Here is a 17,003-nt window from a genome sequence, read left to right on the forward strand (position 1 = left end):
GTTATGAGAGGTGTAGATCAGGGTGTGTGTTTGTGTGTGTGTGTGTATGGCCAAGACAACACTTTCAGGTGATAAATCTGGTACATGATGATTTGTACAATACACTGTCAGTTTTACAGTTTTTTAATTCCAGTTTATTACAACTTAGGTCTGGGTGGGGGTGGGTGTGTGTGTGTGTGTGGGGGGGTGCTGAACTCCAGGAGGGTCTGTATGAGAAACCGACCTAATGATGATGCAGTGAGGGTTGAGAGAGAGAGAGAGAGAGAGAGAGAGAGAGAGAGAGAGAGAGAGAGAGAGATTAATTAGCAGTGATTGTAAACGGTAATGGTTTGGGTAGTGGAACATAACATGACAGACAGGCTGAGGGATAACAGAACAGGAGGGTTTCCTTCTATCTCATACAAATCGCCCTTGTCTTAATAGTCTAACCTATAATATTTCTCATAGACTTGCAAATGTATTGATTCTCAAAAAGCGCGTCCCGCATCAGTTCAATACAGAACACGTCTTTTAGTTTCCAATTATGGGACGATTCCGTATTTTACGGGGACAGTTGGCAACCCTAATGCACACTGAAATTAGCAGAAATCACTTTTGTTAGCAGGTTAGCATGCTATACCGACATGTGCTCCCTATGCTAACATAACTCAGCCACAGAAGCCACAACTAGGACAAGTATAGTACGGTCAAAGTTGTATCGAGAAGTCTGTAAATTGTGATGATGTTTAAAGACAGACAGTTTGGATAATGTTTTCAAAAAGGCGAATAGGAAACAACTTGATGTAGATGTTTTCACAACTTTAGGTTAACCTTGGGGTTTTGCCACATCATAATTTAAATCCTACTCTTACACAGTTCATTCATTCTGGAGAACCTTATAGATGTTTTCCAGAAAATATCAGGGAGACTTGAGTCTCGTTACAAAAACCTTACTTTACAATACTGGCTGTTTGAGGCAGTACTTAAGCTCAGCTGTGTTTTGAGCTAAATGCTGACATCAGAATGCCAACATGCTAAGATAATGCTAGCATGCTGTTTAGCAGGTAGCGTATAATGTTTACCATCTAACAACATGTTAGTTTAGCGTGTTAGCATTTGCTAATTAGCATTAAACACAAAGCACAGCTGAGGCTGATGGGAATGTTAGTTTTGTGGGTATTTGGTCATAAACCAATGTAATGTACAAAGGGACATTTTGACCTGATGATGGTGCTAGATAATCACGAAAGGAATGAGGATTCATCCTTTGGGGAACACATCTCATAGTTAAGTTACTGAGATATTTCAGTCTCGAACAAAGTGGTCTGACCAACCATCATTGGCATAGATTCCTAGAGCCATGCTAGTAAGAGCTACTAGACGAGCTAACAGCTAGTAGGATCAAAACTGAATAAATACCTGTGTAGTCAGCAAGAGGTCATTTTATGACTGTCTGTGATCTAAATTCAGAATGAGAAGAATGGGGAAAATTAAACATTTTATTTTCAATCACATATGAGATTTGCTTATTTGCAACAGTTTTTTCTATGACCTACAATGAAAGTTTAGATTTGGGACAGTAGTTATTGAGCACAGAGACTAGGTCTGGTTTTCTTAGGAGTGGATTAACGGTAGCATGCTGAACACACAATGGGAAAATATCAAAAGTAATTTTAACATGACTGTGCTTTTAAATTCCTTAAACACAGTAATTCATAATGATGTAAGCATTCAATTTTAAAAGCAATCATAAAAGAAAGACAATATTTCATAAAATGATCAAAGCAAATGGAAGAACAGATGGACAGAACACCTGCAATTCAATTAATTAACACCACAAATAAGATTGAAAGCATGTGTTGAAATAACACGTTTCTAACAACCTCAACAAAAGTATTATGTCCTAATAAAGATAATGTTTTTTGTAGGGCTCCTGTAGTGGTTGATATTGTGAAATCGGATGCCTCATATTTTGTCCAACTCCTGCATTTAAAGTGATGTAAATGTGCAAATATCCCAATCATGGTGGAGCTGTCCTTTTGAAAGATTGCTACACTTTGATGTTGGTTACACTATGAATTTGACACCATAAATATTTTTGCCAGCTTAAACAGACAGTGAGATTTACTCTCCACTACAGTACATCCATGATTACATAAAATAGTACTAAGCATATCTGCCAGTTCTGCACAAACAGAGAAGCAGGTATCATTATTCTTACAAGGAAAGCAATGTGTTTCCTAAAAAGAATGTGATACAACACTGCTGTGGTCAATAGATTACATTGGATGACAGGCTGGCTGTATTGCATGATGAATTGTTTCTCATTACATTTGCAGTTTAGGTTTATCGGAGTTGTTAGTCCCATTACACTGAGCTGAGCTGCACACTGCTGAGCACCAAACAACGGCAGACAGGCACCGAATTCCGAATGCAGAGAAAAATGTTGCTTTGTTTAATTATACAAATTCAGTTTGCCCATTTGACTAATATTGACTAATGGCACTTTTCAGGATACAAGTGGAAAAAATGTGCTATTAAACTTCATAAATGTCTATGGTTGTGACTGTGTTCCCAGGGGTCCTTTGGGTTTCCAGTGGTCCTTGGCCTGAGTGGGGGTATGGGTCCACTAGAGATATGTGGGGGATGTCCAGCAACCAGGCCATTTGACACCAATAAAGTGAAGATTTTAAATGTTTTATTTATTTCTTGCAGCAGCTGACAGGAAATAAATTGAGACCCAATGTAATTCTAGTTAAATGGTCTATGTAAGAATAGCTTTTCTAATCATAGGTCTCACGTTTAGCACTACCATCTCCACGTTTACAGTTCAGTACAGCTCTATAATTAAAGCGTAAAAAATAATGGTTACAAACAACAATAGTAAATATTCTAACTCTAGTTCTATGTTAAACTGTTGAGCTAATAATGGGGCTGCAGGCTTAGCCACCCATCTTTGTGTATCTGAACATTTATACAGTATATCCCTGGTTAATGAACCCTTGTGAAGGCTGCTACTCCTCATCTGCTACAGCAAGTCTTCACTTACAATTAATGCATTCCAAGTTAATAATGTCATCAAAAATTGCAAAAGCATCCCTCTCAAACAAACAACTTAAAGCATGCTCAGTGTTGCAGTACAAGTATTTATTTTATTTCAACAAATCCTCCAAATTAAACAACACAATACCTTGCTTGTCCACGCCCTCTTGAACGACACATAGCAGCATTTTCTGATCTGACGCCTCTGTCAGCAGGGCAACATAATTTGTCTGTGACTTCCATAAGCATTAAAAAAGACATGGTCATTAGTTTTATGATTGAGGTTTGGTTAGGTTTAGGCACAAAAACGACTTGGTCATGTTTAGGGTTTATGGTTTAGGTTTACATGACTGTATTTCATACAGGCCTAACAGGGGTGAATGCTGGTAACTACTCCCCCTGCTGTGACACAACATAACATTAAGCTATCCAACAGTAAGGCCTGCAAAACAAGCCACCCGGCTCCACCACATTTTTTTCACAGCGCTCTGTGACACAAGACTGATTGACTGCAGACCGCTGCACAACAGGTCATCTAGATACAGTATAACCTGCCCCTCCCAAACTATTCTTCTTGCTGTATGATGGGCAGCAGAGTTGACACATGCCGAGCAGCGCTAACACTCTCACAAAAGGAGCCAGGGAGAGTCCTAATCACATCAGACAGACAGGAAGAATCTACCACTCAACAGCAAACCTACACAGTTCAAAATGATTGAACTTAGATCTAGTTTTGACACTCACCTATCATAGTCCTGTCAGCACTTCCTTTTGTATGTAGTCAACGTTTGAACATAGCTCAACTTTTACAAGATCCTTAAGACTCTAGCATAACCAGGTAACATACCGGCCTCTTCTAAGTGCTAAGAGAAGACCCAAACATCACAAGCTGTCCAAAATGAAATACCACGGCTCGGTGGAAGAAGATGAGGGAACAGTCCAATAGCAGCATCTCATTCATATCATTTGTACCACTTGTCCACTGCTGAGCACAAATAAATATGTCACAACACTTATTGTAGTTTGTGCACAGAGAAGTCGTTGTCCACCATCACACAGGCTTATGATCTGAAATTGCAGAACTAGTTGTCAAGTCTCTCACTAGTCGCGTTTCCATCTAACTGCCAAGCAAATTTGAAGCGAACTTTTGAAATGTCGCAAAAAAGAATAAAAGAAAATGCAAATTAGGCGAGATTCCATCAACTGGTTTGGCGCAAATAAACTAGCCACAAAGCGTAGTTTTGTCAGAAGTTGGCAGTATAGGCTATGTTACACATGGCTGTAATAAACAGAGTAGAAAAAGTAGAGGTTGCCAACCAAAAACAAAACCAGTTGTTTGCCAACCACCAATAAACCGCAAAGAAGAAAAAGAAGAAACAAAACCCGACAGGTTTTGTGGCCATCTACAAGAGAAAAATGGACAGAGATCTTCAGGAATTTCTTTCAACTGGGCAAGTTGTAATTATTTTTTCATGTCAGCTAGTTTTAGCCATTATACATGCTCGCCGGAGACGAAGTCAATCAGCTGATCAGTCATGTAAGTTAAATGTTCGCTACATCAGAACTTATTCGGAAAAAGGTGTTCCGAACTCCCATTAAGCACATTAAGTGAAACCGGCGGAGTTTGCCATTTCCATCAACCTTTTCTTTTGAGATACTTCAAAATGTGTATAAAAATACGATGATGGAAACACTGCATCTTATAAAGATACTTTCAGATAGTTTTCAATATGTATTTTGAATTGGAGGCATTCGATCCTACCAGCCTTTACACCACAGACTTCATACACATCTAAATAGAGTGGGTTGTAGCTTAAAATAGAGGAAATGGTTAGCAATATGATACGATTAATATAGTAAGCTTTGCTAATGTTGTTTATTGTCCCAGACCAGATAATCAGACTTTGAAGTTGATGTTTATCCAATACTGTTTCTTTTCACCGATCTGTCGGTTCTCTGCTGGTTTCTTTGAGAAGAAACTGTCAGAAAGTGTACGCTTATTTGTACCATTCATTGCATCTTGCTTCTCTCAATGACAACAGGCGTTTTGCCCCGCCTTCGAGTGAGGCAATTCGGAGCGGTTCTAAACAGCTGCTGCAGGACTTAGTTTGATTGAATGCATGGACAGACCTTCACATGTCGCCCCATTGTCATCACACCAATGCTCTCTGTGAGGAGAAAACACCCAGTTTTACCAACATATATACTCCAGCTGGTCCTTGGCTCAGCATGTGAATGTTTTTTAGGACGGATATGCAAAGATGACTGGTTAAGCCTATATAACTCTGTTAGAGGACAAAGTGTATGAAACAGAACAAGACCTGGGACAACTGAAATGTGGCAGTGAGCCAAAAGGCTGTGCATCATCTTTTCATTTCCAGCACTGTTCTCTGGCTCAGGGGGCAAACGCTTGACCGATCTACTGTTATTTTCTAAATTATTACACTGCCAGTGAAGGGTAGGACACTCATCAGGTCCGTTGCCAACACACCATCCACTCCAGCAGACAGAAACCCCCACCACTCTCTCTGATAGTGATACAATAGCTGAAGCTTCAAGATGCCCTTCAGAACTGATCAATTTGTCCTTCCCACCTTGACTTTTAGTAGAGCCATATATCAGTCAGACATCGCAGATTAAAGGCATTGTACAAACACTTCTCTCTAACTTCTAAGCTTGAAGCCTCTTGTCCACAGTAGCCCTTAATTCAGAGAAAATTAAGTAACCAAGTGCTTTACTTCAGTCTGAGTTTACTTTGGGCCTTTGCCCAAAGTCTGCTAGACTCAAGGTTGGTTTTAGGAGACTGGAAGGTATTAAATGATGACAATAAACTCAATTTTTAAGTAGTATAATTTAATATACCTTAGTTGTGAAATATGTCTTTTATATATATATTTTTTGGGCAACTTAGTGGCAGTAGAACAAGCTGTAAACAGCACTAACATGTTACCACCTTCAACGCAAGAAGTTTTTATTCTAAATCATTAGCAAGCAATTGCCTATTTACACATCCAGCAGACAATTCAATTTTATTTATGTAGCACCAAATCATAACAGAGGTTATCTCATTGTACTTTTCCTATAGAGCAGGTCTAGACCGTACTCTCAGACTGTGTCTCAGACACAAAGTAACAGTAGTATTCACGTCTCGCCATTTGAATATAAGTCGAATATTCACTCTTCTTTTAGCTCTGTTTTGTTCTCCACTCCTGAGAAAAATATCTATTTAGTTGTTGAAATGCTCCACTGTGTTCAGCAGCTAGTGGCAAACTTTGGTAGCCATTTGGTGCTGGGTAGGTAGCATACAGTGGGTTTATCATCAGAGCTTCTTCACTGAAAACAGCTGCCTGCTGTTGCTGTTTATGAGAGTAGTGAGAGGGATCCAAAAAATACATTTTATGGAAAGACAGAAAACCAAAACAATGGGCTTAAAGATGCTAAACCACTTTGTACAGCTGAAGGAAATTGCAGAGTTGGTGATAATTATCTGTGGGTTCGTCACTACAAGCAACGCCTTTCACATCACACAGAGTCATTTGATCCGTTGTTAATATAAAAATATTGCAGCTTTAAAATATAAAAACAAATATTCCTTGCTTTACTGGATTGTGTGTTTATATTAGGCCCGTCCAATTTTTCTTTCATTTTTCTAAAAATGTTTTAATTGTTTTGAAGAATTTAAGAAGAAATCTAAATGCTCTGAATAAGCTGGGACAGGTTAAACATCTTCATCAAAGACTTTAAAATAACATGGTCTCTATAACCATCCAGTCTCCCTACCAAGGACAACAGCACAGGTATGACACACAGTCTACCTAAATTCAAATGTTTTTATATAAAACAGATGTTGTTGATGTTCAGTTGGAGCGATACTGCAGCAAACACGAGAGTTCCTGCTGAGGACAAACAGGTAGACCTTAAACACTGCTGCGAAAGAGAAGACAGACAAATCCACAGCAATATGGTTACTTTTCATCTGTAGACAGACGGACTGTGTGGGCTGTCTTTATTTGTGCCAGTTAGATTAACCCTTACACCACAGTCGGATTTGAAATGAATTAGCCTAATTCATTGCTTTATAGCCAGAGTAATTATGCTATTTTGTGTTGCATCACAAAGGGGATTAGTGTGAGTTTAAAGATGAAAATATTAAAAACTCGCATGGAATGAATTGGACATTATCAATGCTTTTCAAATTGTTTTTAATGACCGTACCACTTTTGCTGTTGTCTTGTCTGTCTGTCGTTTTCTGTTTTCCTCTTTCAGCCTATTTAGTGTTCATCTGTTTGTTACTAAATGCACTGATGCTCAGTGGTGGAATGTAACAGTACATTTAATCAAGTACTGTACTTAAGAACAAATTTAAAGTATCTGTACTTTACTTGAGTATTTCCATTTCATGACATTTCATGGTTTCAGTTTCTCAAATGTGACACTTTGCTGCTTTTCCTTGTGTTAAATTGCAGTAAAGGGAATCATAAGTTGGTCAGATAAAACAAGACTTTTAAGGTGTCACTTTGAGCCCTGTTCAATTGTGACTATAATATATAATAAATGGATTTATCAAGAAAATAACCAGAACCATAATGAAAATAAGCTTTTAGTTGCAGCCCAATACAAAATAGTTGAAAATTTGCTTTACCTCAACCAACTACAAGAGAATAATTCTCCTTAAACATGAATGCATGAGTAAAAATAAACTGTAGTAACAGAGTATTTTTACAGTGTGGTATTGGTACTTTTACTTATGTAAAGAATTGGAATACTGAGCCCACCACTGCTGCTGCTCTCGGAGCCTGATCTCAGCCAGGTTACGCACATGACGTGGACAATTACAGCAATATCTTTAGAGTCTAAATCAACACAGTTAATTAGCAAAAAAATCAATGACAAATGCCTAACTGACTCATTATGGTTTAAATAATGCACAATGAGACAATTAAATATTAATTAGCATTTTATTAAGTGCTTATTTATTAAGTGGATGAGGCAACTGCAGGGATTTTTTAATATGACTGTAGCAATCACTACAGAAATGCAGGAATGGAAGAAAACATTTTCCATTTCCATTTCAGACGATATAATAAACAGAATGAAACGTGTTTGATTTTCTTGTATTCGTATGACAACAAGGCTGGGCATGTGTGTTGTCACAGGTAGATATGTTTTCTTCTGGTTCAGCAGGGAAATATCTGTTGGATTTCTCTGAGATCTAAGCAAGCGGTTTGCATTCTCCACTAGAGGTAACACTTGAATATAAATGGCACGACTGCGCAACGCTCTAAAAGAAAGGCAAGTGTCAGAGCGTAGTCTAAAGTTCCTCTCAATTCTCAGATACCTCATCATCACTGTAGACTTAAGAATCATTATCCTCCATTATGATGTGCAGCATTCATTTAATAACAGTCACTTATTATAAAATGGGATCACTGGGAACATATTCACAGTCTGTAATGATAAGCAACAGGGACATATTGTAGGAGAAATAGCTTCTGTTACACTTACAGTCCAAAAAAAATGTACTTAAATCTGCAATATACCGTACAGAGCTGGAATCAGGACGTGATTAAACTAGCTTAGAGATTGGAAGCAAGGGAAAATAGCTAGCCCAACTCTTTCCAAAGACTAAGATGCCATGCTAGCTGCTCTTTGAGGCTGTAGTCAGGCACAGTGCTGCTTTGAGCTTAATGCTAACACCAGCATGCTCACAATGACAATGCTAACATGCTGATGTTTATAATGTTTACCATGTTCACCATCTTAGTTTAGCATTCGCTAAACTAAGATTCGCTAAGTAGAACTAAACACTAACTACAGCTGAGGCTGATGGGATTGTCATTAGTTTTTCATTTGGTCATAAACTAAAGTATTCAGTATTTCTAATGGTCTAGCCGGCTTGGCCAGCGGAGTCTCTAGTGCGCTTCTTCTATGGGCCCCACAATGCGGAAGATCCAGGTAATTTTATTCCGCAGACCAAAACACATCTGGATGCAATTGGAAAGACCTACAACCAATCAGAGCAACAAAACGTGATGAGCAGGAAAGAAATGGCGGCCTAAAATGTGTTTCTGAAAACACTTAAGACGGGAAATAAGCAATGCAGTAACAGAATCTTGATTCATATTTGATCAATACTGCCAAGTGTGACTACAAATCTGGACCGGTAATGCTCCTCTGTCAGTCATCGTATCAAACCCGCCCCATATTAGATAAATGGCTGTGATTGGCCCAACCAAATCCAGGTAGATATCTGTTTGAATGGGGGAGGGGCCAGACGTACCTGCCAGAGTAAATGAAACGTGAGCTCGGCAGATTCATCTGGTTCCCAGGCTAGACAGGACCCCTTTTGATGATAAATAGTATTGATATTATGAATGCTAAATGCAACAATAAACATAATATATTCCATAAAAGAAGGAAAATTACTCCTAGAAGAAAAGCTTTTTGGGACAACATTTTTATAGGTACTGATTGGCAGAGGGCATGGTTATTACCATACATATTCTGTATTACCAACAAGATTAAAGTACACATCAAAATTTTACCCAAATTATATCCAACAAATCTATATTTCTCCAAATTTTTAGATATTGAAAACAAATGTAATTTTTACAATTATGAACCAGAATCTTTAATATATTTATTTTATTATTGTATACATTCAGTTACTTTTTGGACTGGAATGAAAGATTATATATTCTGTAAAATTAATCATAATATTAAAATTGAGTGTAAAAATGTCATTACACATTTTGAACGTGATAAATATAACATTGAATTTATTGCAAACGTATTGATTCTATATGGTAAATTTCACATACATAAATGCAAAATAACAAGTTACCCCCAATTTCACTGGATTTTTATGTGAATTTAAAGAATATATTAAGCCTCTCAAACTGTATGTGAACTCTTTAAAGAAGAACGTATTTTTTCTTGTTTATCATTTTATATTAATAAAGTTTATCCCAACTCTGTTTTTTTAATTCTTATTTATTTAAAGTCATATTCTTGTTTCTTTGTATACCATTATGTTGAGTACATGTCTGCACTGTTCGTTTATTTGAAATTTTTCTCAATAAAAGATTTTAAAAAATAAAATAAATAAACCAAAATATTGACCAAAATTTGAATTTTGACCTCATGGTGGCGCTAGATGAAAAGTTAAGGGATGACCAAAGTTATTACAATTCATCTTGAGGGGAACATGAACGTGTGTACCAAATTTTATGGCAATCCATCCAATAGATAAAAATGTCAACCTGATAGTGGCCCAAGAGGAAAAGTCAGTAAGATTCATCCTCTGGCCACCACGAATCTCTGTACAAATGTTCGCAGCAATCCATCCAATAGTAGTTGAGATATTTCAGTCTGTACCAAAGTGGTCGAACAACAGACTGACATTGCCGTGCCTAGAGCCACGCTGCTAGTGGGGCTAAAAATACACCTCCCAACATCTCTAAAGCTCAGTAATTAACACACTCAGTAATTAACACACTCATTTGTTTTAATCTGCACTCAAACAGAAACGTAAAAACAACAATTTGTCATTTTAGGGGGAGGTACTCTATGTGCTGTAACTGTTCCTTGAATTGCCGTTAGCTTGGTTATAAATTGATGAAATTGGTAAATAAATCATGTTTCAAAGAAATCCTTCCTCTTAACTGAGTATGATATGGTCAGTTATTTGAAATCACCATGGATGTATTAATTAAGATCATATGTTCACTGCCTAATCAGAGCAGTACACACAGCTGCTTCCAGGCTGAGTTCCTGTGCTGTACCAGACTTTTACTTAGCATCAGTTTACAGAAGGTAAACTCTAAAAAATAATAATATTAAGATGTGAGGGTGAGGGTCTGGGGCTCCTGGCCAGTAGCCCTCTTTACCCAGTCGGTTATCCAGAAGAGAGAAATGTCTCAGAACTTTCAGAACTTGTTCTAGAAGAATTTCACCTACTTGAAATTACATAAATTCAACATGGCCACCTCTGATATGATGTAGATAATAGAGCAGTTCTACTGGTCGTCTATGTGAAGCCCTTCAACTGAAAGGACTAAAATAAGACATTCATTGTTTTCAGGTTTCATACAAGTATGAATGAATATTTTTTTTATATTAATATTAGTCGTAGTAGGATAAGTTAAAAGTCTGTTTCAGTAGAGCATAACTTCACATATGCTGCTTCAGTGGCTCTTTGGCATGAATAAAGTTTTGAGGGAAAGACTGTAAATTCATCTTTTTTTATAGCAGTGTTGACGCTAATAGAAGAGTAGAAAGCTGTTGGGAACCATCTGAAAGGGAGATCGAGCATCACTTAACTACAAATATTCAACTATTAATAGAAAACGGGCAACATGCCATTCCTGTCAAAACTGCTCTGTTCAGATTCTGTATGTCTCTCTGTCATCTGCAATCTCTTTTACTGTCTCCCGTTCCCCCTCCCCTCCCCCTGTTTGTACAGCTGGTGTGTAATTGGTTGATCTGCGCTTAGCCCTGGTGTGATTGGTGGATGTGACACCAGGCCCCGATGCTCTCGGTGACCTGCGTTTCACACAAGACGACAGTCAAAGACACAAACACAGCATGGTTCCTATTAATTATAGAGGGTAAGGCATGGATACGCATGGAAAAGCCACATCTTCTCGTACTATCAGTGCATTCCAGATACGCTCTCGTAGGCCTAAAAATAGTTTGGGGAATCTGACAAGGAAAAAAAATGCTTAGTATGTAAAAGCTCATACCAGTATTCTTGGAAAATGATCCCTTTTTTTCTTCATAATGCTGAATAAATGAAACAAAGGGGAGAGTTAAATACATGCATGTAGCTCATTTTTTGCCGATGCATAGTTGTACCGCAGTATTTCTTTCAAAACAGTGCCAAGACTCCAGCGAATGCCTGCAAGACAGCAAGCTTGAGTTTATGCAGCTCATGCCATAAATAGAAACATGCCTACCCCTGTAGGCTAAAATTCATCCCCACCCCTTTAAATTCAAGGCTGGCCTAATCCCTTAGTAGAGCTGAGAGTTGCACAGCACCGAAATCTCACTGGAAGGGAGCGCAATGGCGAATGCTTTGATCCTCCATGACAACAATTACCAAATACAGCCTATGAAGTGTGTATATGGCCTGTGCTTTCTGCTTTCTACACACCATGTCGCTCTGGCTGGATTTATCGTATTTGTCTCTGTATAGCTGTGTGTCTGAATGGCTTGAGCTGTTTAGGTGTCCTCCAATATGCACCCGCCTTATAGCCATTTGACTTTGTGCGCACTGTGAAAGGAGAGATAATGTGCATTAGTCTGCGTGTACAAACACACAATTAGATCCACTATTTAGCACCAGACAGACAGGCTGAACTGTGGTTAATCGGCCTTCTTCACACAGATTGCATAATTGATATGCTTCAGTATAAAGAGATATAAACAATGAAAGAATCAATCACATTTTGGACAAATATTTTAAATATACATCAGATTATCAATGTTGACTCATGAGCACAGATGGCAGCTAAATTGACCAAAAAGGTGCAAATTTAGCAACTCAATTGAAGTTGAAGACCTGCTCATGTAAAAAGCTTGAGAAGGAGAGTATTGTATGTTTGTTCCCAATGAAGGTTTTTTGGGGGAGTTTTCCCTCATCAGAATTGAGTGTCTAAGGATAGAAGGTAGCATACGCTGTACAGATTATAATGCCCTTTGAGGCAAATTTGTGATTTTGGGCTATATAAAAACATTGACTTGACAACTGTAGCCTGAAGCAGTGCATTTTAGTTGCCACAGAGCAAGGCTTATGGCTGCTATGAATAGAACAATGTGGTGTACAAATCATGGCTGTCATTGCTTTGGTTCAATTTAACAATGGCTGGACAGGAAACAAATGTTTTTCTTCCTCTTTCTTTGTTTTAAACAAAAACCTCAGATTTGACAATGACTAAGTACTTTAGTCGTATTAATGGTGTTATTATGAGGAGTTCATTCATTGAATGCAGTCTATGTAATCCTTTTAGTAAAAAAACAATTAGAGCCAAAGCAAATTAACTGCACATGTGGTTATTGTATGAATCACTGTCCCACTGTCCTCCAAAATAACAGCTAGTGCACATCCATACACCATGGTAATGTTAATGGTAGTGTTTTTAATTATCACAAATTCTTTGTAAATGTATCTGTCTTTGGCAGCATCTTCAGGTGTCATTAATATATGTGGTACTACATATTCACTCTTTGTGACTCCACACCTCCTGCACAAGGACATCAATTTCTTTTTGGAGAAGCCAGTCTGGACAGGTTGGACAGCCCGTTCCATTATGACACTGTCTGTGTGCCAGAGTGGGCAGAGCAGTGCTTGTAAGTGGGTGGAAAGAGCTGATTCACTGTGACTTGTTGGCAATAAAGTAAATATTTATCCTTTAAAATGTGCACTGGTTGGTGTGTCAATCTTAAAATCACACTCAGTTTTCTGCTTTCGATTAGCATACCTATTACAAACTGTTAATGTGGTTAGCATGTCCACTTTATTAGCAAGTCAGTTCAGTTTAACAGTCACATAAAAGGGAACGCCACCAATGTTACACATAAAAGTCAGTTTACTCATCATGAGGAGCACCACTCAGCCTGAAAAAACTTAGAAAGCGTCGTCAAGTATGAGAAAATTACCTCTGATGATGTCATCAGGACTGGACTTGCAGACTACAAGTTTATAAGAGAAAACTTACATTAAAAACTGAGTGTGTGGAGTGTGAAAGACATGGGCATTTACCAGGCAGGGAGGCTCTAACTAAATGATGCTATTGGCTGCATTATGGGAAATGTAGGATCCAGTGTTTTTGGAGCTTGACTCATACTATGGACTAAAAGTCAGGATCTCTCTGCCTCTGTTGCATCAATGTTGATCATTCATTTTTAAAATGTGCCTCTTGTCAGTCCTTAATGGAAATGCAATACTAAATTGTTGGGGTACCTCATTAATGAAATCATGGCAATAAACCTGATTCTGATTAAAGCAGTGGTTCTCAGACTTTGCATTTCATGTACCTGCTTTGGAAGCAAAAAACAATTTATGATCCCATCGTGTATTAAACAAATGCAACTGTCCAAATGAAAAATGCACATTAAATAAGCAAGTGAAAAGTCAATTTTAACTGCTTAAAACTGCCAGAGTATTTAGACACAAGAGACAGAAACTTCTGCCACTATATTGATAAAGAACTCAAGAGAAAATATGGTATTTCCAATATGACTCACTTGTTTACTCAGTGAGCATCACCTGTGTTTTTTTCTTCCATGTCAAATATCTGTCCATCTGGTACGTGTTCTTCTGGCCTTCGCAAGCTTCAGAACACACTTATCGTTCCTTCATGAATTAGATTATTCCAACTATATTATTAACTTTTCCACCTTTTTCCCCTCTAGTCACGTGCGTCTAACAGCTCCAGTTTGAGAATCATTATGTTAAAGGACTAAGCTTGTTTTTATCTCAAATCATGTGCCTTTATCAAATCAAGTTAAATTTCAACAGAAAATGTATTTAAAATGTAATGATTAAATTCTACCCCAATACACCAGTGTCTGTGGTAATGAAATTACCAAAACTGTCTTGGTCACACCCAAGTGAGGGTGGCTTAATATAGAAAAGTAAGAGACATGACATCACCAACAGGAAATGGGTGACTGCTAACATTAGTAAACAGGACTGAAATTTAAGTAGTTTGAGTTGCAGTTGTTCTTTCGATGACATAAAAGGCTATACCTGGTGTGTATTTTAATATAATTGTCCAACACAATGTTTTCCATGCACTGAATCCCCCACTCTTAAAAATGATATACCGGTAAATCAGATATAGATGCTGCATAAAGAAGAAAAGGTTTAGAATTGAAATATCTGTGTTCATGATTTTTCCCATGTCAGTACGAAACCAGTGTTGTTACATTTTGTTTCGTGAATATTAAATTACAGAGAGTAGTTTCCATAAGTATAGCCTTCAGTTGACAGATTGTTAGTTCTACTGTTTGAGTGGCTGCACAACCATTTTGCAGCACTGAAAATTCATGCATTCAGTGCTCTGATTCTGCGTCTACAAAAACCAAAACTGGCTACTAAAGCATAGAGTCTGACACAGTCTTAATCATGAATGGTTTCTCATTGCGCTACTGTCACACACTTTAACATGAACACTTCATCTCATCTCCAGTCATCTCCATCCACCCCCCAAACCAATCTGAAGGGTAAGGAAGCCGAGTCTTGGTGTCAAGTGGTCCTCAGTTCCTTATCCAACCACAAGTCCTCTGCTTCACAGAGCAGCTCCACTGAATCCACTCGGTTCCTCGCTGCGTGTTTGCTCATATATATTAGAGTTTGTGTTCACAGATCGTTTGGCTGTGTTATATATTAAATATTAAGCATGCAGCTATCACGCGTTATGTGTTCGACCCGTGCAGAAATACTTTGAGCCTTCAAACTTCATTTGAATCAAAATACACTCAGCTTAATGATATACACTGCAGCAAACAGATATCGTAGCTTGTGCTGAATGCATTAGCAGGCAGAGGGATAGATATTGAGGGCAGAATATCTGACTGTAGCACTTAGATTTGGTGTAATTTTATGTTGTATTATGATCCGGCAATCTCCGTACCCAACAGCACATAGAAGACTGAACATTATCAGCTCTATTTATGAAGATCATCTGGGAAAGTCGAGCTAAGATCAGACCGACACCACTTATAAAATGTTGATTAATTTTTGGATGATCCATACTAGCACCGCACCGTTACATCAAAACAATTTCACTGATTGGCTTGATGAGGGCATTGTCATTAAAGATCTATTTTAAAAACTTGAAAGGCCCTAAGTGTTGCACAGCATGTTGGTTCTGATGATGTTTCCAAAGATATGACACAAGGATGGATCATTTGTCAGGGATAAGATGTTTCACTTACTTGGTGACTAGTGTAGTTAATCCCTTTGATGATGCATTTATAGTTAAGTGCAATTAACAATCTGCATAAATATTTCTACATTTTAGGTTAAAAAAAGGGAAAAAAAAAAGGAGCTATGTGTAAAACTCAAGAGATAAAACAAACATGTAACATTTACACTAACTGTGTCTACTGGATTTATTAAAATAGAAGCATATTAGTTCCATTAGATACGCGTGAGACAGACGAATGAAAATCGCGCAGAAACACTTCCTGTGTAGACAGGCCATAAGATTCGACAGCCATACTACTGGCTCTGTGTAACTATGATTAAACATAGCAATGTTTTGAGCTAAATGCTAATATCAGCATGCTAACACCCTCATAATGAAAATGCTAACACAATATTTAGCAGGTATAACGTTTACCATGTTCACCATCTTAGTTTAGCTTGTTAGAATGCTAATGTTTGTTCATTTGTACTAAACAAAAAGTACAGCTGAAGCTGGGGGAAATGTCACTGGTTTTGCAGGTATTTGGTCAAAATCCAAAGTATCAGACAAATAGAAATTTGCTGGCGCTAGATGAAATGTTAAGTAATCACCAAAGTTAAAATATTTCACTAAAGTACAAAAATGGCATCCTACTGGTGGCATTAGAGGTAAAGTCAGCGAATCACCAAAGTCAGTTTTTTGGGGGCCTAACATACTTCAGAATCAGAAATACTTTATTGATCCACGAGGGGAAACTCTTTTGCTACAGCAGCTCACTATCACGTCAGTGCACACAGGAACAGAAGTACTAAGCAAAAAATATAATACACTATAATACAGGTCAGAAGTACCAAGTGGGTATAAGTATAAAATAAGTGTGAAGTACAAAGTGGGTTTACCGGTTGATGATAATAACAATACGGTATAAAGTAATAGTGCATGAACTGTCGAGTTAAGTGTAGCTTATTAAGATTATAATGAGACGGAGGATATTGCACAGCAGTAATAGAAGTATGAATAAATATCAATAAATAGGGAATTTTAAACTGAAAAGAGTATATTGCACAG

General features: G+C 37.7%; 1 protein-coding gene across 2 annotated transcripts in view; it reads right to left on the reverse strand.

The window, feature by feature from the left end:
* The window catches only part of gria4b (glutamate receptor, ionotropic, AMPA 4b), a 169,584-nt gene that overhangs the window by 145,526 nt on the left and 7,055 nt on the right, over positions 1-17,003 (reverse strand). The window lies entirely within an intron of this gene.

Source organism: Siniperca chuatsi, linkage group LG14, assembly GCF_020085105.1.
Source record: "Siniperca chuatsi isolate FFG_IHB_CAS linkage group LG14, ASM2008510v1, whole genome shotgun sequence".
In the NCBI taxonomy this organism is placed as follows: Eukaryota; Metazoa; Chordata; class Actinopteri; order Centrarchiformes; family Sinipercidae; genus Siniperca; species Siniperca chuatsi.